The sequence below is a fragment of the Furipterus horrens genome, unplaced genomic scaffold, assembly GCF_987537825.1.
Source record: "Furipterus horrens unplaced genomic scaffold, mFurHor1.1.pri manual_scaffold_11, whole genome shotgun sequence".
Classification (NCBI taxonomy): Eukaryota; Metazoa; Chordata; class Mammalia; order Chiroptera; family Furipteridae; genus Furipterus; species Furipterus horrens.
In genome coordinates, this window is record NW_028327181.1 from 71003079 (window position 1) to 71030803 (window position 27725).

Below are 27725 nucleotides of genomic sequence, written 5' to 3' on the forward strand. Positions count from 1 at the left end.
GGTACTACTCTGGGCACTGGAGGTTGAGATGAATAAGGAAAAATGGTCCCTCACCTCCTGGAACTTATGCTCTGGTCAGGGTGAAAGGCACAGTTAAGACAATTTTAAGAGGTGGTAAGTGCTAAGGAAAAATTAAACATTAAAGGTTAAGGTGGAAGCATTACTCAGCAGGAATGATAAAGAAATGTCTGAAAGAAGAAATGAGTAATGCGTGGAGTCAGCCACATTACCATGGGAAGGAAGAATGGGCCAGGCTGAAAGAGCAGCCAATGCAAAGATCCTGTGGTTGAAATGAACTTGACATGCTCAAGTCAGGGAACAGCAGCTCTTTGCTGGTGTGGACTGGACAAGGAGAAACAGTAGGGGCTGAGGTAGGAGGGATAGGGTGAGCCTTGGTCATAATGAATATTCTGGCCATGGCAAGGGACTTTGAATTTTATTCGGTGTTTCAGGAAAGCATTGGCAGTTTCTTAGCCAAGGAGGGGCAAGTTCTGATTTCCATTTTAAGTGGTTACTCCGGTTTCTCAAGAGTGAAAGCTGGGCTGTCAGGGTTCAAGAGGAAAAGCAGCATCACTAGCCAGGGGAGAGCTGTTGCAGGGATCCAGGGAAGTGATGGTGGTGGTGAGGACTGCCTCTACCTGGTGAGCAGGACTCTTTTCCCTGGGTGACGATGCCCTTCCCAGCTAGCAATTCCCACAGATTTCTTCTCCCTCTTCTATCTCTGGAGACTTGGCAGGATTCAGAAAAGCCTCTACCTCAAGCCTACAGCCCTGTCTGCTTCTTACTGGTCCTCATGGCAACTCCATGGGCCAGGGCCTGGGCAAACAGCCCTGTCTCAAGCTTCTCTGCGGTCTCCTCATGGAGCCCCATTGCCACAGAAGCCAGGAGGCTGCTAAGCAAAGATGTCCCGCTTGGTCTCTAAGCAGACTGGGGCCTGCACGTCCGCCAGGCTCTGGGTGCCTTAGTGGCAAGCGTGGGCATGCCAGTAAAAAAGCAGCTCAATGGCTTATGAAAGGGCGGGGCGGGGGAGGGCACTGGATAGCTCTTCCTAAACAGAGCTTGATGAGTTACGTGTCAATGAATCAGAAACACGTGCATCGGATTTCTCTTTGCAGGCACTTAGGTTTAAAAATGAAAGGCAGGAGTTAGGGGGCTGAGGGAGAGCATGGCTGAGTTTGCAAAGACCTGAATGAGAGCTTCACAGAACGGAGGGCCCCAAACGTGGTGGGATTCTCCCCCTCCTACCCCCGCTCTAATTTCTTTCATCCCCAGGCCGTGAGAGCTGCTTGATATATCTGGCATTCTGCTGCATTTTCCTTGCAGACACCATGGTCCTGGTATTCCTTGTTTCCTTGCCAAAGGCCTTATTATACGGTGGGTTAAAAGTATGCATCTCCAAAGGCCTTTTGACTTAAATGTCCTAGGAAGTTCACATGTTCTTACAGGATCCAGGCTTTTGATGGCGAAAACTGACTCTTTTCGGCTGTGCTGCAGCTTCACGGATTGAGAGAGGACCCTGTCTTGGCACACTTCCTAAACCCACACCTGCCCTGTGACCTAGAACCAGTACTTATATCTTAACCTTTGCTTTCTCTTCTGTAAAATGGGGACAACTTATTTTGACCTGCTTCCTGTAGTTGTTTGGGAGGCTGTGTAAATCACAGAGCACATTTAGATAAGATGGTTGATCATAATGAATGTTCCAGGAGGGTGTGGATGGCTTTAAAATGGTACATTCAACTTATCAGGAAGTGGTATGGGGAAGAGGGTGTGCAATAAAATTGTGTTCTCTTCTTATCTCTTATGCAGAGCAGGGTGAGGATGTCATCTAAGTGGAAGGAGATAGTCATGGACCAGTTCAGAAACAGCATCTCTTCCTGCACATATTTTAGGGCTCTTCATGACTTAGAACCTTAGAATGTTAGAGCTCAGAGAGCTTCTTGTTGATCTCTTTTTTTGACATTTGAGGAACCTGAGGCCCAGGGGGGAAATGACAGGTCCAAGGTCACATAATTACCTCACTAAAAATGCTTTGATGCCTGTGGCTGAGAGAATAAAGTCCATTCTTAGCAGTGGGAATGCCATGAGGAAAGGGGTTCAGTTATTTGTAAAGCATTTTCTGGGCATCTTGTATTTTTAATTAAATAAAAAATCTCCAGGGCATAGGGCCATTTCTGGCATGCAACAAACATTCAATAAAACTTTGCAGAAGGAGTCAATGAGTGAAGAGTAGGAGGTAGAAGAGGGAGAAATGGAAAGTCAAAAGAAAGCATGATTCCGACCCTGGAGGACCTTACAGTCCAGCTGTCGTTAAGCCCCCATGAATAAGTGAACTTGGGCTTAAGCTGGGCAAGTACTCCTGGGTACAGGGATGGACAAGTGACTTTGGAAACAGGGTCATTCACAGCACTTCCATGTCATTTGGTATATGAACAACAGAGAGAGGGCATCTTTCTTCCTTTTGGGTTGTGAGTCTACAGCATGTCCATGTGGAGTAGTCAGGGGCATTCTTCCCAGCATGCAGATAGATCCGAAGAATGACTTCAGTGGACAGTTGGAAGTGGAGCCAAGAGAGAAAGGAAGGAAATGAGGGGTCCCAATGTCAGTCTCTGGATTCATCCATGCCTTAAGTCCACCCTTGCACTGACCTCTAGTTCCAAGAGCCAATAAATCCTTTTTCTCCGAAAGAATTTCTGTCACTTCTATTTTTAAAAGTTCAATACAATTGATAAGGAGCTCTGTAGGCTTGGTAAAGCCGAGTTGGTGAAGGTGAATGGATCATTTGTAGAAGCCAGTGATATTTCGAAGATCTCAACATCAGGAGGAGGAGTTTAGGGTTGAGTGCTAAGTCAAGCAGGAGAGTGGGCAGGTACCTCTGGTCTCATTGGGGAAGTAGGAAAGGCCACCCTTCTACCTCCATGATGATCCAATCTCACCACTGCTGCTGGCCTCAGTAACTGAACAACTCACCACTGAAATCTACTAATAGATTAAGTAGGAATTCTCAAAGTGCGTTCTCCTGAATAGCACATGTAAAAGGACTGTTTAAATACATTTATTTTCTTTACTGTGAGACTTTCTAGATAAAAGTATTCTAATATTCTTTGAGACTTTCTAAGAGGAAGTTGGAGTATATGTTTCCTAATCTACCTTTTTTTCCAAAGAACTCTGTTTTCCTTTCTTTTGTTTGGAAGAGCATCTTATAAGACATCATTGATAGGTCTGGGTTAAAGCAGCATCTCCCCAAAAGGAAACTATTATTTTAACTTCTCTTCCTTCCACAAAGCATTGGAGATATGGCAGTGAGAAGAGTGGGGACGCATCGCTGAGCGACCAAGAACGGAGTAATGAAAGGAGGGGAGGAAAGAAGTGCATTGGCCCAGTTCCAGAGTGGGGTGAGGGAGGTGCTGACAACAGAGTGGAAGGCCCGGCCCTGAACTTCCTGGTAACCAGGCAGAAAGGAGAAGAGATCATGACTGGTCTCTTTCCTAAATCAAGGAACTATTCCTCTAACACTCTTGAGCCCATAAGTTTTGTGGCTCTATTTACCTCTTAAAAGCAAGCAAAGGAGTTGATTGGGAGAGTCAAAGACTTTTTTTCTTTTTTAGCACTAAACCCTGAGACAAAATTGATCCCATTTAAGAGGTATTGAATAACATCGTGGATGGTCTTCAACAGCAAATTTACAGAAGACACAAGAGAAACCCTTCATATGGCCATTTCATCTATTAACATTCATCAAAAACCAAGGACATGGTATAAAATCACATCACTTACGTGATATTGACTCCTACAGGGATAGAAAGGGCAGCTCAGACATTCACCCAGTGGAAACCACCAGATATACACAGAGTAGATCATTACATTAGTTAATTGTTAGTGAAGAAGGCTGAGAATAGGGTCCTGAGTGAAAGGTATGCAGGGCAGGGTCACTTTGAAAATAGGGGGAGAAAACAGTAGGGGGAAGGGGAGAGAGGTAAGGCAGGATGGAAGGGCTCAGGAGGAACTCTCATTCAGACACTTCCGACTCGATTCAGCAGGGATGCACCTCGGGGGCCATAGAATTAGACTCAAAGAAGGTAAAATTCTCACAGAGTAGATGGCCTAAGCGAGTGCTGGTACAATGAACCCTAGCTCTGAGGCCGCAAATCAGAAATTAAAGAAAAAGAGAGCCCAGGGCTCAAAATGATTATATTGCCAGATGAAAGAGAACCCCCAGTGCTCAGATATAAACAGCATTATTTACAGATGACTCAAGCACCATTTAAAAATGTCAAGAAAACCAAACTTTACTGTTCACTAATTTAAAAAGTTCTATACTCCAGTTGTTCCAGAGAAAAGCCAGTAACTTGACACACCTATGGTACTGCCTGTTGTGGTGTGTGTCTGCCCCGGGAAATACTGTGCTGTTTGATTGGCTACTTTGTACGTACAGTGCTGCACTTGGCCTCCAGGCTGTGATGGTCCTACTTGGGTTCCCAAATCCCTAGCCATAGCCTTGAAACTCAGATTTTATGGAACGTTACACCATTTGCTCACATCTTAGATTTCTTCTCAGAATATCAGGGAATCGTTCATTCCGATAACACCTATGAGCAACATCAACATTTAAAGGGAAATACCAACATTAGCATGGAAAGAAATATGTGGAACAGGGAAAGAGGCAATAGAAATTGCCCCGGGTGTCTATGGCTTGGATGGGGCTATCATAGAAAAATGCCAGAGCAAGAGCGTTAGGGGGAGGGTTTAGGGAGGGAAATGCTGTTTACTCCCTAAAATGAAATCTTTGGAGTAGAGAGTACTAATAGGTTTTATGGATCTCAAACGAGAGGATCCAAAGAAGGTAGACTCTGAGTCATAGAAGCGAGTTTTGAGGTCATCTAGTTAAGTGCCCAGCATAGTCACTTACAAGTGAGAAAACTGAAGCCCAAGTGGACTGTCATTTCTCTAGATAATGGCAGACCTAAGGTTAGAATCTAAATCTCTAGACTCCCAGGTCAGTGCTCTATTTGCCTCTCTGGGCTGAAGGGCTTAAGGGTGGAGAGAGCTGCCTTCCTGTCCTGAGAACCCGGTTGACTTTGAGGAAGTCAGAGCGCAGGCGACATCGGGTATGCTTGGGAAGTTTCCCCGCATCAACAGAGAGCGAAGCGAAGGGAGGAGCACGTAGGTAGACTGCGAACATTTTGAAATTTACTTCCAGCATCCTAACAATCTCCAGAAAATGGGGGTGCCCGGGAAATCCCAAGAAGCCTCCGTTCGGGAGGCCTAAGGCAGAGTAGGCTCAAGACGGGTGAGCAAATGCCTGTGTCAGGCCAGGCAGGAGTGCAGCCAGCCAGCCGGCTGTTCCCGTTTCAGGACAATGATGTCGACGGAACCCTTCTGCAGAGGAAACGCGGCTCCGCGTATTGAATACGGGACCACATTCAACTTCTTTCCAGACAACAGAAACGTGCTGTGGTCACTCGACCTCACTCTGTGGCTCTCTCTTCGTGGATACGACCCGCATTTACCCACCCTCTCACAGAGGAGATGCTCTTTTCCCAGAATGCCCAGCACCTTTCTATCGCCATCCTTTGTGGAGAGCTCCTGTGGGAACTGGGGTCCCTGTCACCACTTCTAGTGAGATGCCAGTATTATTTAGCCAGATGGGAGAAAAAGTCCCCCACAAGACACTTTCCCTCCTCTTTCCCTTCTCTTTCCCTTGCTCTCTTTGATCTTTTACAAAATGTAATGTCACACAGTGGTTGCCTCAGAGGTCAGACTTCATTGTTGGTCCCTCCAAGGAGTCTTAAGTAGACAACCATTGGAAGCCTGTCGGGATGGAGGCTAAGGTACAACAGCAGGTATCAGAGGGACTGTGACAAATGAGACTGGTGTCAAGAGAGCGTGTTCAAATAAACAGTAGGATGCTTGGAAGTACAGCCTGAAGACCTCAGATCTTTCTCTCCCCTCTGTTTTTTTTTTTTTTTTCCCCCTCCCAAAACAGAAGATTAAGTTTGCTGTGAACATGAGCTGATGAAAAGAATTCAAATAGTGCTTTGAATAGGACCCCGGTCAGACCCACAGGAGAGCTACAAATTGCTTTTGGAGACACCAGTCTCCCTTTATAGAAAGTTAGCATAAAGCCCACATATCTTCTTTCTATAAGGTACTAACTTGTAAATTAACCTTTAATGGTGTATAAATGATGTTCTGAAAGAACTGCTTATGCAGCTATATTTATGATCTAGAAAATTGCAAATATTTACAAGATTATAGGTGTTAATGGTCTGTCAAAAATGTTTGTATATTGTACATACATTAAACCCCGGTTTCAGACCACCCTGGTATAAAAGACCACCACTCTCTAGTCCCATATAGTGTTTCACTTTGATTCCATATATGCCAATCCCTATAATTAGGCTGTTCCCTAATATAGATCAAGTCCACTTTATAGGGAATTCTCCCGATAGTTTTCATTTAGTTTAAATCCAGTGCCCAGGCCACCTATGTAAACTGTTTGCTAAATGGCCCGGGATGGCCAATCGATCTTATGTCAGCCCTTCAGAGGCTCCTGGGCAGTGGCCTGTGAACTTGCCTGTCTTGTTTCGGAGCGGGCCCCACTGCAGGGCCTAAGTGGCCCTGGTTTGATTGCCTTCCTGAGCTAAAGTTAAGCACACATGCGTGCTCCCGTGACTCGGCCTCTCTGCTGAGGTCTGGTCATTCGCTCACTGAATGTGCCCAAGCCACAGACAGAACTCATTTCAGAGAGCAGCTTATTGTTATAACAGCACCTTAACTGCCGTGCTGGACAAAAGGAAAGGACATGGAGCAAAAGGGGACAGCCTCCTTTCTCCTGTGATTGTTGAGCCTGTTGTGGCTCCTTTCTCTGAAAGATCTGTGCTGCTGTTCCATGACGGGGTACAGCAGGAAGAAAATGAAAAGGGTCGCAGGTTGTTTTGAAATGGTTCTCCCACCCTCGTTTATCATCTCATTTGCACATTTTCATTAATGTCAGACTGTTTCCAGGGCCATCTTAAGGTGATCCGTCTCCTGAGGCATTGGCCAGAGCTCTGTCTGCTCTGTAGGAATTTAGAGCAATTTTAGTTTTAAATGTTACCGAAGGAACCACCTTCCCACTGACACCGATAAAAACATGCAGGAATATGTTTGCCGGAGTCCTGACATGAAAAGATTAACTTTTGAATTTTTATATAGATTTTCAAATAACCACGCCCTCCTACTCCACTGCCCAACCCCACTCTCAAAAACAGAGCAGGGAAATCATAAAATCAATTTTCCGTTAAGCCCTTTAACGAGGCCTGATGGCACACACTTAATTTTCTTGAAAGTAAAATAGGTGTCTGGGTGGCTGCAGCGGATTGCAGCTATTGAAGTCTCTGCAGAGCTCTTACATGGAGCTGGCGGGATGGCTTCGTGTCCCAGAGGAGGAGCAGAACACTCCCGGAGTGAAGGGGACAGGCTGGTGATCACTCTAAGGAATCGGAAACTGTGTTGGAGAGAGCGACTCCTATGTTCCCCGTCAGCCTCCCTCTGAGATGATTCTCAGAGGTACCAAGTCTTCGACCTGCCTTGTATTTGGCAAAGACTTATTTAAATGATACTAGTATTGATTCTTGGAGCTTAGACCTAGAGATTCCATTGGAGTTGCTCTGCAAATCTTTCTACCTTGAAATGCTTGTCAGACCCATTAGGCTAACGATCTGGGATCCTGGCCCTTTGGGGACCTGTGCAGGAGGAAAAATGGGCTTGAGGTATTCTCAATATTCTGTAACACTCACGAGTTAGAGAACTAACTAGATTCATACTGTGAAGGACAGCTAAAATACAGTTCTTTTAACTCAGATTCTATCAACTCAATGTGTTTCTGTTGGTTTTCTTACCATGGCACTTTTTGATTAATGACAAAATGAGGAAATTATTCTTAATAATTACATCTGGTGTATAGATCATATGCTTCCAAATATGGAAGCTGAGAGGAGAGCAAGATAACAAGGTCCATGAAGGTGAAAAGTGGGGAACCACTGGTTTAGGGGGGCTCCATGTTGGCTACAGAGCCCCAAGTCACTGCTGGCATTACTCGGGTGCTGAATGAGAAAACCCAAACCAAACACGAAATGCAGACCCCGGTTAGGGGCAGATTCTGATCTCTGTTCCACTGCCTTTGATGCTAATCTAGGAACACAAATGGCTGAGTAGCTAAATGCACTATGTTTACATGCTTGTAAAAGAGGGGAATAAGTTAGCTTTCTCTCTTACTCAGGAAGCGATCCGTTGTTAGATGGAAGCTTGAAATAAGAAAGCATCTGGGCAATGGGCAGGTGAGGCTAGGCCTGGCTGCTCAGTAGTGTTGGGGGCGGGGCACTGGCAGAGTCATGAAAGCTGCATGCGTCTGTCTGCTCCCCCTGGTGAGGCTGGCAGGGCCTGAGAGGGATTCAGCAATTGTTTCAACCCCTTCCCCACTTTTTTTAATGTTATGGGTTTGGCAAAACCCCAGACATACTTTACCAAGCGCTTTTTTCCTTCATTTTTTAATCCCATGTGTATTCCAAATGCAATCCGTATGTTACTGATTCATTTACACTTAACTCATCAAAAATGCTGGTTGGGATGAATTAGTCGATGCCCAAGGAGAAGTATGGTCCTCTTTTAAAGAAGACGTTAGTCTACCCCCATTTGCAAAATGTTGTTCAAAGTGAATCAGCAACCCCACTCACCCACCACCCAATTTTTAATAACATGAGAAAAGGCAATTCCAAGGAGAACTAAATTTGGAGAAATTCTTCATTCTACTCTTTCTCATTTAAAAATCCTTGTGTATTTTAAGGGAAATCTAATCCATATGCCTCTGATTCATTTACACTTAAATCATTAAAATGTTGTTTTGAACAAGCCACTTGGTGAACAGAAATGACTGAGTCTCCTTTTATTATTATTTCTTCAAGTTCTTTTCTGAAAAACAGGAAGTTACACTGGGAAAATTGACTACCCAAAAGTTTAAATTTGGTATGATAATTCTTAGGCCACCATGGTTTAGATATATCTATTTTTGGCTATTCTCACATGAAACCCAGTGCAGTGCTCTGTTTGGATGGTAGATGCACGCTCATAATTGCATGTAATCAGCTAAATTGCATCTGCGAGTTAAGTTACTTCCTATAAGTAATTTGAATGGAGTGTGTGTGCATGCATGATACTAAATCTTTTGGACCAAAAATATACCTGGAAAGATGGGACTGAAAAAGGAATAGCGTGCTGAGAAACAGGAGAGAATCAACATGAAATGGTTTATGTATTTGCCACAGGCTATAATGGGAAACACATGGAAGAGGGTCTTCTTCAACTAGTCCTAGTTAAAGACTAGTCAAGATCATTGAACCAGTGTCATCAAGCTCACTGACCAACGAGAGGAGCAAGTTGTTACCATTTCCTTTTTCTCTCTTCTTCATGATAACAGATGCCAGCAGACTTCACTCTTATTTTTAAAATCCTTTCTGTCTCTTCCCTGAATCTCATGGTAAAAATTTTTTTCTGGAAACACTTACCTACTCCAACCTTTTTCATTTTACGGAGGAGAAAACAGGAGTTCAAGAGTTCGTGACAAAACTCCTACTAGAAAATTTGATTCCTTAAGTCAAATTGTAGGCTGGTGATTAAAAATGAGGATTTAAGTGTTTGAATCATCACTTCACCATTCCCTAGTTGGTACTTTAGGCCTGTTACTTAACCTTGCCGTGTCTCTGTGCCTTCGAAACTGGGACTAATAATAGTATCTATACTACTACAGAGCTGTTGTGAAGGTTCCAGAAGATACTCCCTGTCACCGTGTCTAAATACAATAAGCACTCAATAAATGAGAGCTGATACCCTTTCATCAGGGCGAAGGGGGTATGCCCACCATTTTCTGAATAAGGAGATCAGTGGGAGCTGCAGCAGGCCAGGTCGTATGTTCTGAAGTCTTTTCTGTCTCCCAGCCCTTTATTCCCAGTCCTGCCCAGTGGTGGACATGCTCCACGTGTAACCAGCTCTGCAGCAGAAGGCATGCGGGGTCAGCACCTTCTGACAGGGAACTTCTGACAAAACCCTCACGTCCCGTGGGAATGTGAAAGCAAAACGGAGACAGTTTAGAGGGGAAAAACAACATGAGAGTAATCACGTATTAGTGTTGTTGTTATTTTCACATGTACAGCCCCATATTGTCCTTAAAATATTATTTTTAAGGCAGAGTAGGACATTCTTATTTTTAGTTTGGACTGTGGGTTGTGAAAAGTCCTAAGAGTTCACCTATCAGGTAGAGTCATCTGAACCCCATTAGAACAGTGAGATGCAGATTTCATGGCAAATAAAAACACTGTCTCGTTTTACTAAGACCATCACGTGCAAGTGAACACAGAGGCAAAAAGAGTTCATTTGTAAGCCCTTACGCGGCTCTTCTCACTCTGGCTAAAATTCTAAGCTTCCAGAAGAAGTTCAGAAGCAACCCTTCCGTCGCCGCGTCTCAGTCCGCAGCAGTAGCTACCGTTAGTGTCCAGACCGCTTTCCTGCCTTAGGCTGAGGAACTGCAGTGAGGTTTTGCGGGCAGTGTTTGAATAGGGGCAGGGCGAGCCCTGACAGAGTGCTCTGGAAGGCGGGGTTGGCGGGGAGCAAGGAGAGACAGAGAAGATAACTTGCGGGTTCCCCCTTTCGTTCCCACACCCCCTCCTGGAGTTGCAAGTGCTGCGTGAGAGAACCTATGGCAACCTGTTTTCTAGATCCAGGGTGACACATCCTTCAATATTAACTTCTTAAATTGTCTAAAGGAAACTGTGGCGCTCTCTGTCCCCATGGTGCCAAACATCTGGATGAAGGGCGGCGGGAATGAGTCCCCTGAACAGTACCGTGTCCTCATCTGCTTGTGGCCTGGAGTGTCGGTGACTGTGAGTAAATTGGCATGCTTTCTGAAGAGGCCATTATCCTGGGACAGAAGCTGCGAGTCCAAGTGGAGGGTTTTACACACTGTTGGAAAATGCTCCCACTGTGCCATCTGGGTGTCTGCAGGCCCTGAGCCTGCGGGACTTACTCTCTTTTTCCAGAGTCATAAGCAAGGGAGAGACTGTTAATGTTGAAGGGCCAGTGAATAAATCAGTCATGTAGCATGGTGCATTAGTGTGGTCCTGTTGTTTGCTGCTCCTTCTGTAGCCAGGGGCAAGGAACAAATAAATCCTGAAGGTCCTTATCAGCTCCAGGTTTCAAGGGTCTCTGACCATTATCAAAGCCTTCTAGTGCCAGCGTTTCTTGGTAGAGAAATGACATCTCTGCCCCAGGACCACTGCATCATCATCATCATCAGCAGCAGCAGCAGCAGCAGCATCAGCAGCAGCAGCATCACCATCACCATCACCATCACCATCATCACAACCACTACTATCAACATAAAGCTATAGAGTACTTAACGGTATCCAGGCATTAAAACAAGGGCTTTAAGGTATTATTTCATTATTCTACAATAACTCTTTGAAGTCAGTACCATCACAATCTCCTATTTATAAATCAGGAACCCAAGGTTATCTGAGTTGACCAAGTAACCAAGAGAGCAAGTAATAGATTTAGGACTTGACCTCAAAGCCTGCAGTTAGGTAATACTGGCCTAACTTGAATGAATAAATAAATAAATAATTACAAAGGCCCATTCTGACTTGACTCACTTCAGTGACTCTTATAGTCTTGGAGGATAGTATTTGTTGGCAATAGAGCTAGACTTAGGTTTGAATTCCAGACTTGTCACTTTCTGGATGTGTGGCCTTAGGCAGGCGTTATTTCTCAGCTTAGTCTTGTATCTGCAAAACAGGGATACTATTAACCACTCTGGAGAGTTGTTATTTAAGTTTTTATGTATAATATATAATGTGCCTGGTTCATCGTTGGTCCTCAATATGTATTACACATCACTTTTACATGTTTTAAACATTTATATTAATTAATAATTGCATGTAGACTGAAATTATCCTTCAAGAAAAGAAAACTATGGGACAGGTGACAGTGAGGGGAAGCTGGCGGCACTTTCTGCCCTTTGCGCTCCTCTTTTCTTCGGCCTTCAGAGTGTCAGACTCCCTTTCTACTACTCCACTCCAAGTTCTGAGCCTCAACTAATTCTCCACCATGAATAAGCAAACTCCATGAATTCCAGCCTCCTTTCATAAGGCAAGAGAACTAGGAGAGGGAAGGCTTGCGTCTGCTAAGAGGAAAATGCCCAGGCTTTGAGAGACTAAAGAAATATTACATTGTCCTTATTTTCTAATTTGCAAATAATTATTTCCTTCCAAGCTCACAAATACGAGATTAAAATCAATACTCTTCTACTGCCCAATAAAATGGCTTGACTTGCGTCTTTGAAAGTGTTTTCATTGATCTTTTCTAACTTCTTTCTCCCAGGCTGATCCCAGGCTGATCCCAGACTAACTCAAGCACGGGCAGTTGACACTGCTGGACAATGAAGGGACTCAGAATGGAAGCAGCCACTCTTTGGGCAGGCCTCAGCTCCCAAGACATTCTTTCTTCAGGCAGAGTTATTGTCTACGGATTTTCCAGTTCTTACATTAATTTCTATTAAAGCATGGAGGTTTAACCAGTAACGAGGAAACATAACCAAGGTACCCAAACATTTCAGACTTGGTTGTCTTGAAAGTCTAAAATTTAACAAGTTTGTGTACAAGCTGTTTGATATACAATAGTCCAGTGAAAAGTTGGCCCATTTACAAAGCATGATTGGGTTACACTTACCACACTAACCTTGCTTTGTAAACAGGCTACTTTTTCACTGGGGTAACATATAGATTGAATTTCCATTAAAAATTAGCCACTTCTAAGTTTATACAATTAATTTTGACTTCTCTGGGGAACCAAGGACATGGTAGAAATGAACTTGTCTTTTTTTACAAGTCCATTTCTCACAAGGAATATTCCCTTCCACACTGCCTGAGCCTAAGGGAAGTAGTGAGTGCCCTTTTCTGGGGCAAATGCTAATGGTTTGTGGGTTGCGTTGGCAGAGAGAGCTGAATCCTACATCCCAGGTATTTGGAGCTGTGCTCTGACTCACAAGCAGGAAGCCTGAGAGAAGCTGGACTTACTTCCCACCATCTCTACCCTCTCTGGACCCTAAGTACCAATGTTCTTTCTAGTATATTCTATAGCTCCAACGAGGCTACGTGCTTGGAAATCTTGTCCAGGCACCTTCACTGTCCCGGCACTCCAGCCCCTGGCCTCCATGAAGAACGGCTCAGGGACCAGCCAGTTAAAATTTACTGTTGACTTAATAGCAGCAATACGTTTTCTGAGGACTCCCAGGAGAAATTGTATTGAGCCCTTAAGGCCAGGAGATGCTGTATTTCTCCTGAGAATCTAGATTATTTTTTATTATAAGAACTTTAATTTTTAAGAGTTATTTTAGGTTCATAGCAAAATTGAGAGGAATGGAGAGATTTCTCGTACTCCACCCCCAACCCCACATGCCTAGACTCCCACATTACCAATGCACCCCACACGTATGCTCCAACTGATGAACCTGTACTGACGCTGACGTATCATCATCCAAAGTCCATAGTTTACGTTAGGGTTCATTCTTCATTTGTACATTGTATGGGTTTGATGAATGTACAATAATATTGTAATATCATACAGAGTGTTCTCACTGCCCTGCAAACCCTCTGTGCTTCAACAATTCATCACTTCTTCCCTTTCTAGCTCCGGGAAACCACTGATCTTTTGTCTGTTCCAGACTATCGTACAGTTGGAGTCATACAGTGTAGGTTTTTCAGGTTCTGGATTGTTTTTATCTAATGCCTACCATGAATTTTGTTTCTGTTCTTACTTGGCTGTTGAGAAGTACAGCATTGCTTGGGAACCCATTTTTAGTGACCACGTAGAGCCTTACAGCCTTAATGAGGTTACTAAAGTAACCTCTTGTTTCACAGAATTTTCCTCACCTCCTCTTTCTCCCCCCAGAATCCCTCAATCGTTATTTTTGTCTTATTGAAGAAATGGGAGGGATGTAAACATGGAAACAAGTAAAGGCAGTTGGCCAAGGATTACATTTAAATAATTCCTTTGCAGATTTACTGTCCTAATATTTTTGTTAGTGGAAAGAGTATAATAACAGGAGTTCCAGTCTCTGTAACTTAAGAGAAGCCACATTATCTTTCAGACCTTCAGTTTCTCTGTAAAGAAGTGGAACTACATGATTTTAGAAGTCCCTTTCAGTGATGACAACCTTGAATGTATAAAGGAATTTGTATTCTCTGAGCATTATATCTGCAACCCTTGAAGAGACTGAGTGCCAGATGGAAGCCAGAGTGTGAGTGAGCCTGTGTTGTCTGATTATGCCACAGAGTGGGCACATCTCAGTGAAATACTGTGACAGCTAATTGCCTTGAGCCAACTTGGTATTGTACCTCCCCACAAACAGTTCATAATCAAATGGATATTTCTGAAATTCATTGTCAATATTCCAAAGAGTGGACATGTAATAACCATTCAATAAATAAAGCGGAGGGATGAATGAATAAATAAATACATTTTTGAATAGCTTCTCAAATTTTGAATTTCTTTTAAATAAACTTTTATTTCTCAAAACAGCATAGAAATTGCTACATACCTACAAGTTATTATTTATTCAGTTTACAAATAAATCTTGATGTTAAATGGATTATCAGTTCCCTTCCTATAACTTTGTGGTCCATCTCTCTCTCACTCCCCAACCCCAGAGGTAGGGAAGTACCAAAGTACGTCTAAAAATATTTCTAGTTATTTTTATTAGCACCTAACACCTATCTATTCATGTTATTACAATTAAATAAAATTGTTATAAAAACTTCATGGTATAAAAATTCTGTTACTTTTATTGATAGCAATATTTTGAAATAATTTTTGTTTGTTTCCCAGGGAATGCTTCAGATCTTTTATTATATCTTTAAAAGGGCTTATAAGTCAAAACAAAAAGATATAGACCACTGATTTAGGGACAGATATGTATTTGTAACTCAAATCCAGCATCTCAGTAGGACTGTTTTGGCATTCATTTTTTTTTAATTTTTTATTTATTTATTTTTAGAGAGAGGGGCAGGAAGGGAGGAAGAGAGAGAAACATCAATGTGTGGTTGCTTCTTGAGTGCCCCCAACTGGGGACCTGGCCCGTAATCCAGGCATGTGCCCTGACGGGGAATTGAACCGGTGACCCTTTAGTTTGTGGACCATGCTCAATCCACTGAGCCACACCAGCCAGGGTTTACAATTCATTTTATAAGCTGTCCTCACCCATTCGTCCTTTTTTCTATTTTTAGTTTCTTAATATTCATATTCCAGGAATCTTTTATATAGACCCACAAGATCTCTCCCTGTGTAAGTTAAAAATGCTGGTTACTTTAAAAAAATTAATTCTCCTGATAGAACACGTATTTCCATGTTAGCTTTGAAGCCCCATGTGGAGTGGGAGTTAAAACAAATGAGATGAGGTCAAGCAGCCGACTTTTTGCCTCAGAAACAATACGTGGAATGAAAACTGTGCAATTCTGACATGGATGTCAAATCTGAAAATTTGGACATTGGAGAGAAAGTCTTTTAGGCAGCGAAAGATTTACACTCTCTGCTAATTGCTTAACAAAAGTCTTTGTTGATATTAATGCAACTTAGTCAAATGTTCACTTTAACTCAAATTAAAAACTACCCTAGAAACAGAAGCTTCAATTTTTAAAACTACCTACATATACTTTCATAAGAATTCATTTATTACTGCCCTCCCTGAGTAACAGATCATGCTTTTCGGCATACCTCTTAAGTAACAGTTGAAACATTTTACACCATTGCAAAGTGATGCAAAGCTCCCTTATTAAAGGAGACCAATTAATGAAATACTCAGTAAACAAATTTGGCTTTATTTGGAAAAAATAACTAATTTTTTTTTAATAAATATATATGAGATTGTATATGGCTCTTCTAAGCAGCTCATTTTGGGGGGCGTGTGGGGGACAGAGATGAACTATAAATACATTCAGTAAATAAAATAATGTATCAGGTTTAGTTTGCCCTCCAACTTTCCTGAGTGAAAAAAAAATTGTTCGTATTGTTCCAGAGTAATAAACTTTCAAGTGATAATCAGTGATGGCTATATTACTTTAAATACACGACCATACATAATTGTCTATTGTATTTAGAAGGGAAACCCTGGGCTGCATATCACATTTCCTAATCAACTGTTGGTTGGCTGAAGCCAAATAACTTAACTCTTGAGGGTATGCTTTCCCCGTTTACTGGGGAAGAGCTGTATGTATGGGTCCAGTGTGTACGGCACATTCCAGCCAGATGCTTTAAGAAAAACTACTCTGTGGCCAGAACTGGTATTGACTCCCTATGTTGAATAATAATACCAAGCTCACTAGATTAATGACATGGAAGTGTATATTTATGGACAGAAACATGTCATATAAAAGAATGATATATTCTTGGCAAGCGTGCCGTCACTTTCCTCTACTGTGCCCATGGCTCACGTTACTAATCGATTCTGCCATTCTGTTGCATGAGTTAGAACTTGACTTCAGGAGCTTTTGACCAACTGTTTCAATAGATTGTAGTTCACATGAAAGATGAAACTTACTCACCACGCATTGTGAAGCAGGCAAACTATAGCAAGAGGGTTCTGTGGAATGTTGTAAGCAGGTATGTTTCAACACCACCCGGATTTCAAGTAAAAAGTAAAACTAGGTTTTGAGCATACTATATTTTCAAAGGATACAGAGAATGGAGAATTCTTGGATTATGTTGTCCTTTCTGCTTCCATTTTCATGAGAAAATGGGCCTTTTTGTTCCTATGGAGATGCTGGAGGGGGGAGGGGAGCCAAGCAAGTGGGGCTTCAATGTCCTGACCCTTGTTTCCATCACTGTATGAATGTATACAGTAAAATATTTCACAGAATTATTTTCCTTAGAAAAAATGTTAAAATGGTGTAGCAGGAAATCCAGAAGCACTGGAAGCAGCCCCCATGATTAAATCTCAATAAGTGCTGTGGGACTATTGGCTTTCTGTATGGAAAAAGTAAAATTCCTCTTCTCATTTATCTCCATATGAAAAGTCAACAGACCCATAGCTCTTGCTGAACAAGCCACTCTTCCCCCACCTGTGCCTCTCAACCCCCACCTTTATTTACCAGGACCCTCATGGGTCCCTTTTGGGAATCCCTGTCCTATCCCAGGGTCAATTCGTCTATCTCTGTGACAATACATACTGTCCTAATGACTGTGACTTTATGAGTCTATCTGTTCATGGCAAATTTGCCCAAGGCGTTTGTTATTTTTAGAACTTTCTTGGCTATTTGGGGACTCTTGTTCTTCCATCTGGCATTTAGAATCAGTTTGTCTAAGTTCTGTTGGCATTTTGATTGGATTTCCTTTGAATGTATAGATTAGGAGATAATTTACATTTTTATAATGTTGGGACTTTTCTGTGCATGAACATGATCTATCTGGCCATTCATCGCATCTACTCTTATGTCTTTCAAAAACCTTCCCTTGTGAAAATCTCAAAGGTTAGATGACCTTAGCTACAGGTGAGTTGTTTGCTTAATGATTACCCTGCACTACTCTAGCCAGGCTGTGTGTGACTTGGGAATTTTCAGCTCCATTCCCTGCTGTTCCCACGGGGAGTGTGCTCCTCCCTGCTTCCCTCGGCCCTCGTCTCCCCAGTGGGATGAAGTTCCCAGGTGCACAGTGTTAACCTGCTTGTGGCTTACTTTCTCATTCTCTTACTCATGTATCCTGTGATCCCCTCCTTATAAATCAAATCACGTATACGTCCATCATTGCCCCAGGGTCTGCTTCTGGGAAATCCCTGACAAGTATTAAATATACTTCATGGGAATGTAATAAAAATTTAATTCTCAGAAAAAAGAAAAAAGAAACAAAACAGAACTGTACCAGTGGTAACCTCCAGGTAGGTTCCTTTGGGGGGAGAACATGGGCTTTTGGGGTCTGAGAGATGCTTGAATTCCAGCTTCCCCAAGTTTTCACTGTATAAACGTAAGGCTTCCAGCTACGTGAAAATAGCAATTTAAACCTCATCGCATTGTTTTGCTCATTAAATGATGTTCTAAATCTTACATTCATTCAACCGATACTCATTTCTCCAGGCTTGACTCATGTAAGGAATATAATTAAGTCACTGGCACCCACTGGTGTATAATAGATGGAGACTATGATTACTGTACACAGGTGAATGGGCGGCAGAACAGATCTCGGAGACCTTGGGACAAACAGTGACATTTGGCAGTAAGGACAGGCATCTATTAGGTATTGTACAATAGGACACTCCATGCTCTGTGACGTGGGGTGAGCCTTTGAAGGCAAGCAGAACTGGGTTCAAATACCCTGTGTATTAACTAAATGACCTTGTAAATTTCCCCTGGGGCCGTGTGTGTGACAGTGATTGCAATGCCTAACTAAAGGACCATGGTGAGGAGACCAGGGGTAATGGACATAAAGGCCAGGCCTTCAGCACTGTTACTTGGAGGAGGGGCTAGGGAGGGTATAGGAGAGTATAGGGTATAGGGGTGATGGACAGAGACTTGACTTGCGGTGAACACACAATACAGGGTGTACCTGATGTGTTGTAAAATTGTGCATCTCAAATCCATGTTACCAGTGTCACCCCAATAAATTCAATAAAAAGGAAAAATAGAGAAAAAAATCTCTCTTCCTGAGGATCTCCTGGTTGCTGCCTACTGGCTACATTTCATCGCTTTCTCCTGACATAACACGTCCCATCCAGAGGTATTTATATAGAAAAGTCTGATTGGTAGACACTGTTCTGTCCAACTCCCCAGAATCAACAGTAGTTAACACAGAACACTGCTTTTTACACACTTAATATGGGATCTTGCTATCCATCATCTGAGAAGCTTTCTAGAATGTAGCTTTAGAGAAAATGTACCAAGGCCAAGTTTGATGGCTGGGGGATGGATCAACTCTTTCAGTCTTAAGCAATCTGAAGAAGAGGACAATTACATGTGGAAGAAAGACAATGGGTTTTGGAATCAGATGGACTTGATTTTAATTCCAGTTCTGTCATTTTCTAGTTACATGTGATCTTGGGCAGAATGCTTCATAACTGACCTTTAGGTTTTTTCAGTAAAATACTGAAACAATCCCATTTTACAGTGTTATCAATAAGATTAAATCAAGTAATTAGGAAAATCTATGTATATAAAATGCCCAGTTTAGTGCCTAGCACATAATCAATACTAAATAACAGTGAATGGTAATAATTGCTATTATGTAGCTAGTTATAACTCCGAAATATTTACTTTAGCTTTTTCTTACCTAACTTGCTAGTCTAAGGTCAGGAATATTTGTGGGAAATCTGTGTCTTAGTTCCGATACCTGTGATGCTCAACTTTTATAAGTTTTAACTTTCAAGGAACCAGAATTTTTGTACATTATATATTAAAGTCCATAAATTTCCTTTCCTGTACCAGATTAAGACTTGTACCTCAGCTTACCAAAGAGCCACATCAGGTTGTTTCTTTCTTTCTTTTTTTAATGTGGTACTGCTTGCCAGTGAGTTTTAGCAGTGACGCCATCATTGTCTGCAGAGCAGCATATGTTAACCAATTACCTGAGTAGCTCACTGTATTTTCTCTTGGTATTTTATGAACATAAGTAGAAAATGGAAAAAAAGTTATGCTCCTAGTAATAAGCATAGACTTAAAAAGAAACCATTCTGCACTCTGAAAGCAGCCGATCTTTAACCTTGGTTTGACGTTCCATTGACTTAAGCTGAACTGTGTATTCTAGGTGAAAATTAGAACTTTGGAATAAATAATTGACACTTGATGCTACTATAATATTCTTTAAGTTCTTGAAATGGAAGCTCCCTTATAATAGATATGGCTATCCTTTATCATTCCCTTGTTAGACATTAGCATAACTTTTAGTGCTGTATTACATGTACCAATGAGAAACTGCCTACATTTCTCAAAAGTCTAATTGAAAGCAGGAAGTTTCTTTGTTTTGCTATGGAACTATAACAACTCACGTGGTAACACGGATCACGTCAGCTAAGTCAAAGTTCTGATTGGCAATTTCCCATTGTGATTCATAAAAACACAAAAGGAATTTGTGTGTTAAAAAAATAATAAGAAAAGGTTGGAAACCAAATGGGTCCCACAAACAGAGCTGGGCAGCTTTGTAACTTGAGCCGTAGCCATGAACTTGAGCTACAGAGATGGGTCAGGGCTGACCAATGTAATTATGTCTCTGTAGGAATTTGATCTCTTTGAGATGGGCTTCCTGGAGGCAGAATAGATAAGAGGTCTCAGTTCAGTCCTCACTGAAGCCTCTGCCTATGATGCAGTGAATGAAGTAGGTTCGTTCCAAACACATGAAGTAGGAAGCAGACCCCTCTCTAGGTAGCCTGTATCCCAAGTTCTATTTCCAATGCAGTTTGGAATCACTTCACAAGTAGTACCGACTCTTTTTCCTCATCTGATTAGTGGTGGTGGTGTGAAATATAGGAAGGAGCAACATTGATTACAGATGCCTCTTTTGGGATGAATAATATTAATATATTCTTCCTCAACTTATGCTATCTTGACAGGCAGGACCATTTTAACCGGACTCAGGGTAAGAGACCCATTGTCTTTTTTTCTCTCTGGCTTTCAGTAGGCTGATGCCTGTCTTCTCTTCTAATAAATTGCAACACAGTTCCTCTATTAAAAGAATCCACAAAACATGATTTTGTGCTGTAGCAAAACTACAGAAACCAGTCAGTTAACTACCACGGCTCTAGCAGGTTTGTATTAAAATTTCAGAATACAAGTAGGATTCTTCAGTTTTCTTAGAGATGCTTTATGTTTCTTGATAGTGACTCTTAGCTCCCACTTCTATTTAGTCTTCAGTTTAATAACGTAATTGAAGGACATGGATATATTCTTTAAAATATTGCAAATAGAAAGATTTGAGCACCAAGTAAAGTTGTTATCTTGTGTTTAGGGGCCATGATGTTAAAAAGGTAATAAAAAAGCATTTTTAACTGATAGAATGACTCTCCACTTAGTGAGACCCTCACCCACGAGAGTCATAAAGTGCATGAATTAAATTGTAACTTGGGAAAAAAACTAACTTGTAAACATTCACTGTTGTACCTCAATCTCTTCCTCCCACTTTTATTCCCCCAGTGCTATCTAAGGAAGAAGAACCAGGGTTATTCTAGAGGTAGCTTGTCCCAGTTTGCCAGGGGCAATTGTTAGATTTTCAGGAATTTGTTGGCTGCTATTTATACATAGCCATTCTTAAAAGTTGAACTATAGAAATCTACAATGAAATAATTTGTATTAAAAACAAAGGAAACAAATGTGAAAAATGCATCACTTCCTATTTGTTTTGAGACATTATTACCTGTGCTTCTGAGGTTATTTGCGTCTGTTGTATCTGTGGGGGAGAAACACCATGTAAAGTTACTGTGCTTTCCTTCCTAACTCCATGTTCAGTGATGTCATGTTGGTTACTTGAAATTGGCCATGACAGAAGTATTTATACCACAGCAATCAATAAATACTACAAATCAAGTCTTAATTCATCGTCTTGGTGATTGTGAGGTAGAAAATATTAATAATGCCTATTAAGCAAAAAAGAGTGTTGTACCTGTAGCCGTTATATTGTGAATAGTACAGACACTTGAGAAATTATTCCACAGAATTAAAAAACTATTATCCAGCTTAGTAAAGAAGCCGCTCATATTACTGATGAACAAGTGGATCGGTAACATACATCTTTGTTATTTCACTTTGCCTTACTCATTAACATAAATAAAAATATCAACCACATCTATGTGTAAACTACATTTATTCATCACCTGTAGCCATAGGTTGGTTACAGATACAGGAGTTCAGCAAAAAATCAATGAAAGCATTCTGTGAGAATCGGTTGGCCAAATGGAATTTACAAGAAAGGGTATTACATATTTTATTCCTATTAGTTACATATTTTATTATTATTACTATTTTATCATTTGTAAATTGTATGCTATGCAGCCATTATATCAATAAAATTTATAATAAGTATATTATATATGTAATTATTTTTCCAGAAGAAGCCTGGAAGGGTCATATTGAAATTACATAGGAAATGAAATTTTTGGAGACAGAAAATAATAGTCTAGTAATTTATTAATAATGGAAAATTGGGCATGATTAGAAGAGAAGAGGTAAATGAAAAAAAAGCAACACAAGCTAGGATTTTGTGATATAAATCAGTGGGGAGAAAGAGAGGCAATATTTTTGTGCAACTATCATGAAAAATTTGGGTAAAGAAAAATATATATTTTGCTGTGAAATATATGTTTCCTTTTTAAGGGACTTTAGTAAAAAGTTACATTGTTTTTTATCTCTTTAGATGTTTGTGCTTCTTTTGAATGTATACCTAAACTTAGATGGGCCATGAAGCAGTTGAATTATATTGATAATAAAATTATTATTTGGAGTCAATATGGGTTCAGTATAAACAAATTATGGCAAACTTGACTTTGTCCCTCTTAGGATAGGATAGTTACAGCAGTATATCTTGAGAATAATAACAAAAGCAAATATTACTACTATTAAATACTGTTTTTATATTATTGGTAGCTGTTCTATATTCTTTACATGGATTAATTTACTTAATCATCACAACAACTTTATAAGGCAAATAGAGTAATATAAGTCTTCATTTTATACATCAGGAAACAGACCCAGAGAAGCGGAGTAACTTGTTCCAAAGCACATAGCTAGCCAAGTGTAATAAGATTAGAATTAAGGCAATCTAGCACTAAAGGTTGTCCTGTTAGTGAGTTAACAGTGCTAATGCTACAAAATCACCAAGCATTAGCAATAAAGTATGGTATTTATCTTGCTTTTAGTTTCTAAGAAATAATATCACTGACATTATTCTAACGATAGCTTTCTGTCAGGGTGTTGGAAAGCTGCCTGTATCTGATTTCATTGACTAATTTCATAAAAACATTTATGGAGCATCTGGTTGTTTAACAGAATGTCCCAGACATTTCAGGAGAGACAAAGATGAATAAAATATGATTCCACCTTTGAAGAGCTTAAGATATATTCACTTAAAAATACAGACATTCACTGTTTTTTTTTCAGTCTTTTAAATGAAGTCAGGAGATGAATCAAATATGTCATAAACCTGGGGCAGGACTTAAAATAATTCAAATTCAAAAAGCTCCTAAATAGTCTTCACTAAGATTCTGAAACTAGAAGTGTCACAAGGATAAATGTAAAGGTTTCCATTACATTCAAAACCAAGTGCATAAATACATGACTGGAAAAAATATGCTTTTCTATAGCATATCTGGAGGTGTTAGGATTAACCTCAGGACTTAAGTGCTATTGAAATGTGTGAGGTGCTCATAGGTGACAATAACAGGAGTAACATTGCCAGAGTGGGAATGAGAGCTTTCTTTTTTCTTTGAAGCCATGCTATGGTCAGCACTCTTGGCAGTACTCTTTCTGTTCATGCTGTAATGTTTTTAGAGGGACATCGAAAAAAGTGACTGGGACAAATGAAAAAGGATAGCTCAGCCAGGTCATATGAAGAAGGATGGCTGAAGGAATTGGAATGGTCGGCCTGGACAAGGAAGCCTCAGAGAGTATGTGGCATCAGATTCCAATGGAGGATCATCATGTGGAAGGAGTCCACTTCTGGGCTGCTCCGGAAGGCAAAACCAACCTAACCCTCTGAAGGTCATCTCAGGTTAGCAAAAGGAAGTTTGAAGGGTTGAGCTATTAAAAAATGGATAGGGCTTCCTTGGGCTACTGAAAGAGCTGCTAGAAAGGGTATTGTAAGGAGGATGGCTTGGGGTGGGCTGTTGAACTGCGTCATGTTGGAAGTGTCTTCCAACATTAAATCCCACGATTTATAATGGCATGACACAAACAATTCCCTAAAGCTTTAGAACACACACATACACACACAGCAAGAAGATCCCGGTTTCCCAAATAGGCAAAAACTACGCAATTAACATGAGTAGTAATTATCTTTGTATTTTCTCTTACAAGCAGAAGAAACAGTGACATTTGGGTTATGAAAAGAGAAGAGATAAGTGGCCTGTGCCGTTGCCTCTGTGCACAGAAAGCCTGGGGACTGCAGGCCTGAGTCCCGGGAATCTACTCCATGGAGAAGTAAACGGAAGGAATACAAGGTTTACACAGCCTGCAAATTTAAATCCTTCAGCACAATGCCCAGCAGCCATTAAAAAAAAAAAAAAAAAAGCCAACAGAAGTCAGCAAAGCCTTTCCAGAGCTGATGACTCCAAACAGAACAAATTACTCTTGCCCAGATAAACGCTACGTCACTACATCGGTGCACTGTCTCTGGGGTGTGGGCGGCAGACTTTCCTCTGCAAGGAGCATTCAGCCTTTACCAAGAGGAAGAAAATACAACCAGAACCAGGGCAAGAATTCTGGCACAAGGATCTTCAGGTAATTTACACAAACCAGCTGAATGTCATTGGCGAGTGGACACCTAAAGGTGGCGTATTTAGAGGGCATCCCGCCAAGGCCAGAAGGAACCAAAGAGAGCCAACAGAAGAGATTGCGCTAGCCTTGCTGAATCCAGGGGAAAAGACTGAAATTACAATGCAGACAAAGCTCATTGGAGAGTCCAGAGGAGTTAAGGGGAACGGACCTTTGCCTAGCCGACAAAAGCCCGGATAAAATCCCAACCATGCCACGCAGTTATTACAAGTTGTCTTGTCCCCCCAGCCAACCAGCTTCCACTAGTCTCAAGCATTCTTTCTGACTTTTCCTCATTAACATTTATTTCTTTTGCTGGAGTGGTCAGAGCCCCAGGGAATCTCTTTCCCCTCCCCCTCCCTCCAACCAATGGGACATTGAATGGGAGCCAGAGTGTTGTCTGTGTAAAGAGAAATTGCAAAACCACAAATTGCAGAAAATCGTTACTGCCAGAAAGCGAAAGGAACACACAATATCACCATGCCTCTTAAAAAGCAATTGCGCATTTTACAGGCCTCTGGATAATTCAGGTTTGTTTGGCAGTTTTCTCACCCATACCACCCAGAAGACAATCCTTATCCACCAGAGGCAGCGGTCCCCTGAAACACGTGTGGTTGAACATAAACAAAAACTGTGGGTTCAAGTCTTTTCAGGGGCCCAATATGCCCCTGTGTGGTTCTCTTTTTTCCTTCTTCTATTGTGTAGTATTAATTATAAGACCCAAAGTTTGTCCCCAGAGCCTTAGGGGCTCCCACTAAAACAGAGGGAGCCACCAGGAATCTAATAAAAATCCCTTAAAGAAACAAAACGTTTTTTGATGGTAAAATCTGAAACATTATCTTAGGGGAACATCACAACAACCCTTTGATGGAAGCAGGAAAAATGTTTACCTCTCTCCTCTTCCCACCCATAATAAAGATTCTTAGAAACGATGGGGTTAACTAACATTTCCCAAATCATAGCGTGCCTGGTGTCTGAGGGACTGATCTGAAAGTCAGACAAGAGCCTTCTGATTTTTAGTCCTGACTTTCCTTCCATCGCCCACCCCCCTTTCTCCATGGGGGCATATCTATATCTTCCTGACTTGGCTAAGGCTGTCCTCCGTCGGTGGCCTTGGGATTTTACGTGGCCCATACACATTTCCAGGTCCTTGACTTGGAAAGCTTCCTGCCACTCACTACAGAGCGAGGCTTGTCTGAATGGAGTGCTGATTAAGTTGCTTTCCATTTGCATTGGTTGTATAATACAATCATCATCAGGACACCATGTCAGCTCCAGAGGGGCTGATCCAGTCTGGCTGCCAGAATGAACCCAAGTCACAATTGCCTGGTGATTTTAATGCGTTTCCAAGACTCCGTGGGTCAGACCAACTTTCTACCAGTTGTTCTGAGATGATGTGAAGAGGTGTGCAGACCCCTTTTGTCTGGATAGTATAAACTCTTAGTGCACATTTTCTTCTCAGAATATTTGCTAATAAGGTAGATTGCCAATCACATTTTGTATTTGTTTGAGAAAAAAAATGTGAAAATAAAGTGATCGCAAATAGCGGTCCTTCCCCCTTCTCCCTTCTTTCTACGGAAATGGTGGCTGAGATCTTGAGGTAACTGCCACGTATGTGTTTCTGGTTGCATATTTGCTATAGTGACTTAAAACCCTGCCTTAAATGGCCATTCATCTCATTTTCACCAGGAACATACAGCAACTGTCTTATAGTATTTAAAATCAAATCATTTAAAAGCAGCGATAAACCTAAATAAGCAAAAACAGTGTGATGGAGAGCTACGAAATATGAATACACAGTAAAGGAAGCGGAGGCGGTTTCCCCTGAACATGTTCTATGTTCAAAATAAATAATACAGCCAAAGGTTAACATTTGTACAAATAAAATACTTATGGTAGTACTGCTCATAAAAATCTAGCATGACTTTATTGGTAAGAGCTGCTTAAAATATTCATAACATGCAGGTGTCTTGATAATGCAATAAAGACCAAAGCAGTATCATACAGATACTGACATGTTAAAATACTCCAGTGACTGCATAATACTTTGATATAATATTTGAATGGTTTTAAGGGTGATTCTTGTGCTGATGTTTGAATATTTGGTATGTAGCAGTGGGATCAATTTACACTAGGGAGAATATAAACTTTATTTTATTAAAAAGAAAATAACATTCTCATCCTAATTTTCAGTTATCCCCAATCACTGAGGCCAAACTGTAAAATACTCAGGACCCCCAGTTCAAACCTGGTCTAATTTTAATTGGTCTTTAGAAGAGAGGGAGTTTGTAATTTGGGTATGGACACAGGGGGAACCAAGTGTAAAGAAACATAGTACATGAGAGATTCATTCTAGGCAGACCACTGGTTTGCAGCGTAGCCTCATGCACTACACACAGGAAGGGATTCTCAGGATAACGACAGTGGCATTGAACGTGAAGCAGTCTGTGGCTGTGAGGATTGGCTGGACAAGGAGTGATAAACGAGCCATTTGAGAGAACCTGAATATTCAAATGTTTGGTGTCAGATGGTCATAATGTCTAAAAGAACATTGTCTAATTTTTTCCTCTGCACTTTTTTTCTAGCTTTTGAGATGCAGTATAGTTGCAGACACAATCAAGTTCAATCTGCTTCTCAAATGGATTCTAAAATGCTCCACAGTGCCATACAAATCAAGAGTGGGAAATGTGGGTTCAAACTGTGGCTGCCTTTGTCGAGCCAGACTTTAAAAGTGGAACAACGCGAGATGGGAGCCTTGAGGACAGGACGTTTCAGGAATGATAGCTGAGAAACAGACACCATTTTAAGGAGGAAATGTACTTACATTTTGCTGCAGGTGAAATGCCTGTCTTTAAAGGGCAGCCTCTGAAACAAAGAGAGAGGGGAAAAGTGTATTAAAAAATTGTACAGTAACCAAATCAAAATGAAAAAGGCATTGGACTGCCTTTGAAGGTGCAGCTGCTGACTGAGAAAAAAGAGAAGTGTAGAGATGAAAACATATTTACTGGGAAACTTCTTGGAGATACAAGGGGCTATAGCCCAGAAAGAAAACATGTGAGTCAGCTGCCTATCTCATTGCATGCTCAGCTCCCTGCCCCTGAATATCCTAGGATACTGAGGTCATTTGGTGCTCACTTTGTCCCCCAGGCCTGATCCTAGTGAGGAAATCTGAGGAGTAAGTGCCTACTCCAATGGCTT

The 27725-nt window shown here is 41.3% G+C and overlaps 1 protein-coding gene across 1 annotated transcript in view; it reads right to left on the bottom strand.

Annotated features, from left to right (window-relative positions):
* The window catches only part of ANKFN1 (ankyrin repeat and fibronectin type III domain containing 1), a 217733-nt gene extending 190345 nt beyond the window's left edge, over window positions 1–27388 (bottom strand). Inside the window, exon 1 of the mRNA XM_090291469.1 lies at window positions 27352–27388. The gene's annotated coding sequence lies outside the window, so the exon portion shown is untranslated. The remainder of the gene's footprint in view (window positions 1–27351) is intronic.
* Between the last annotated feature and the right edge of the window lie 337 nt (window positions 27389–27725).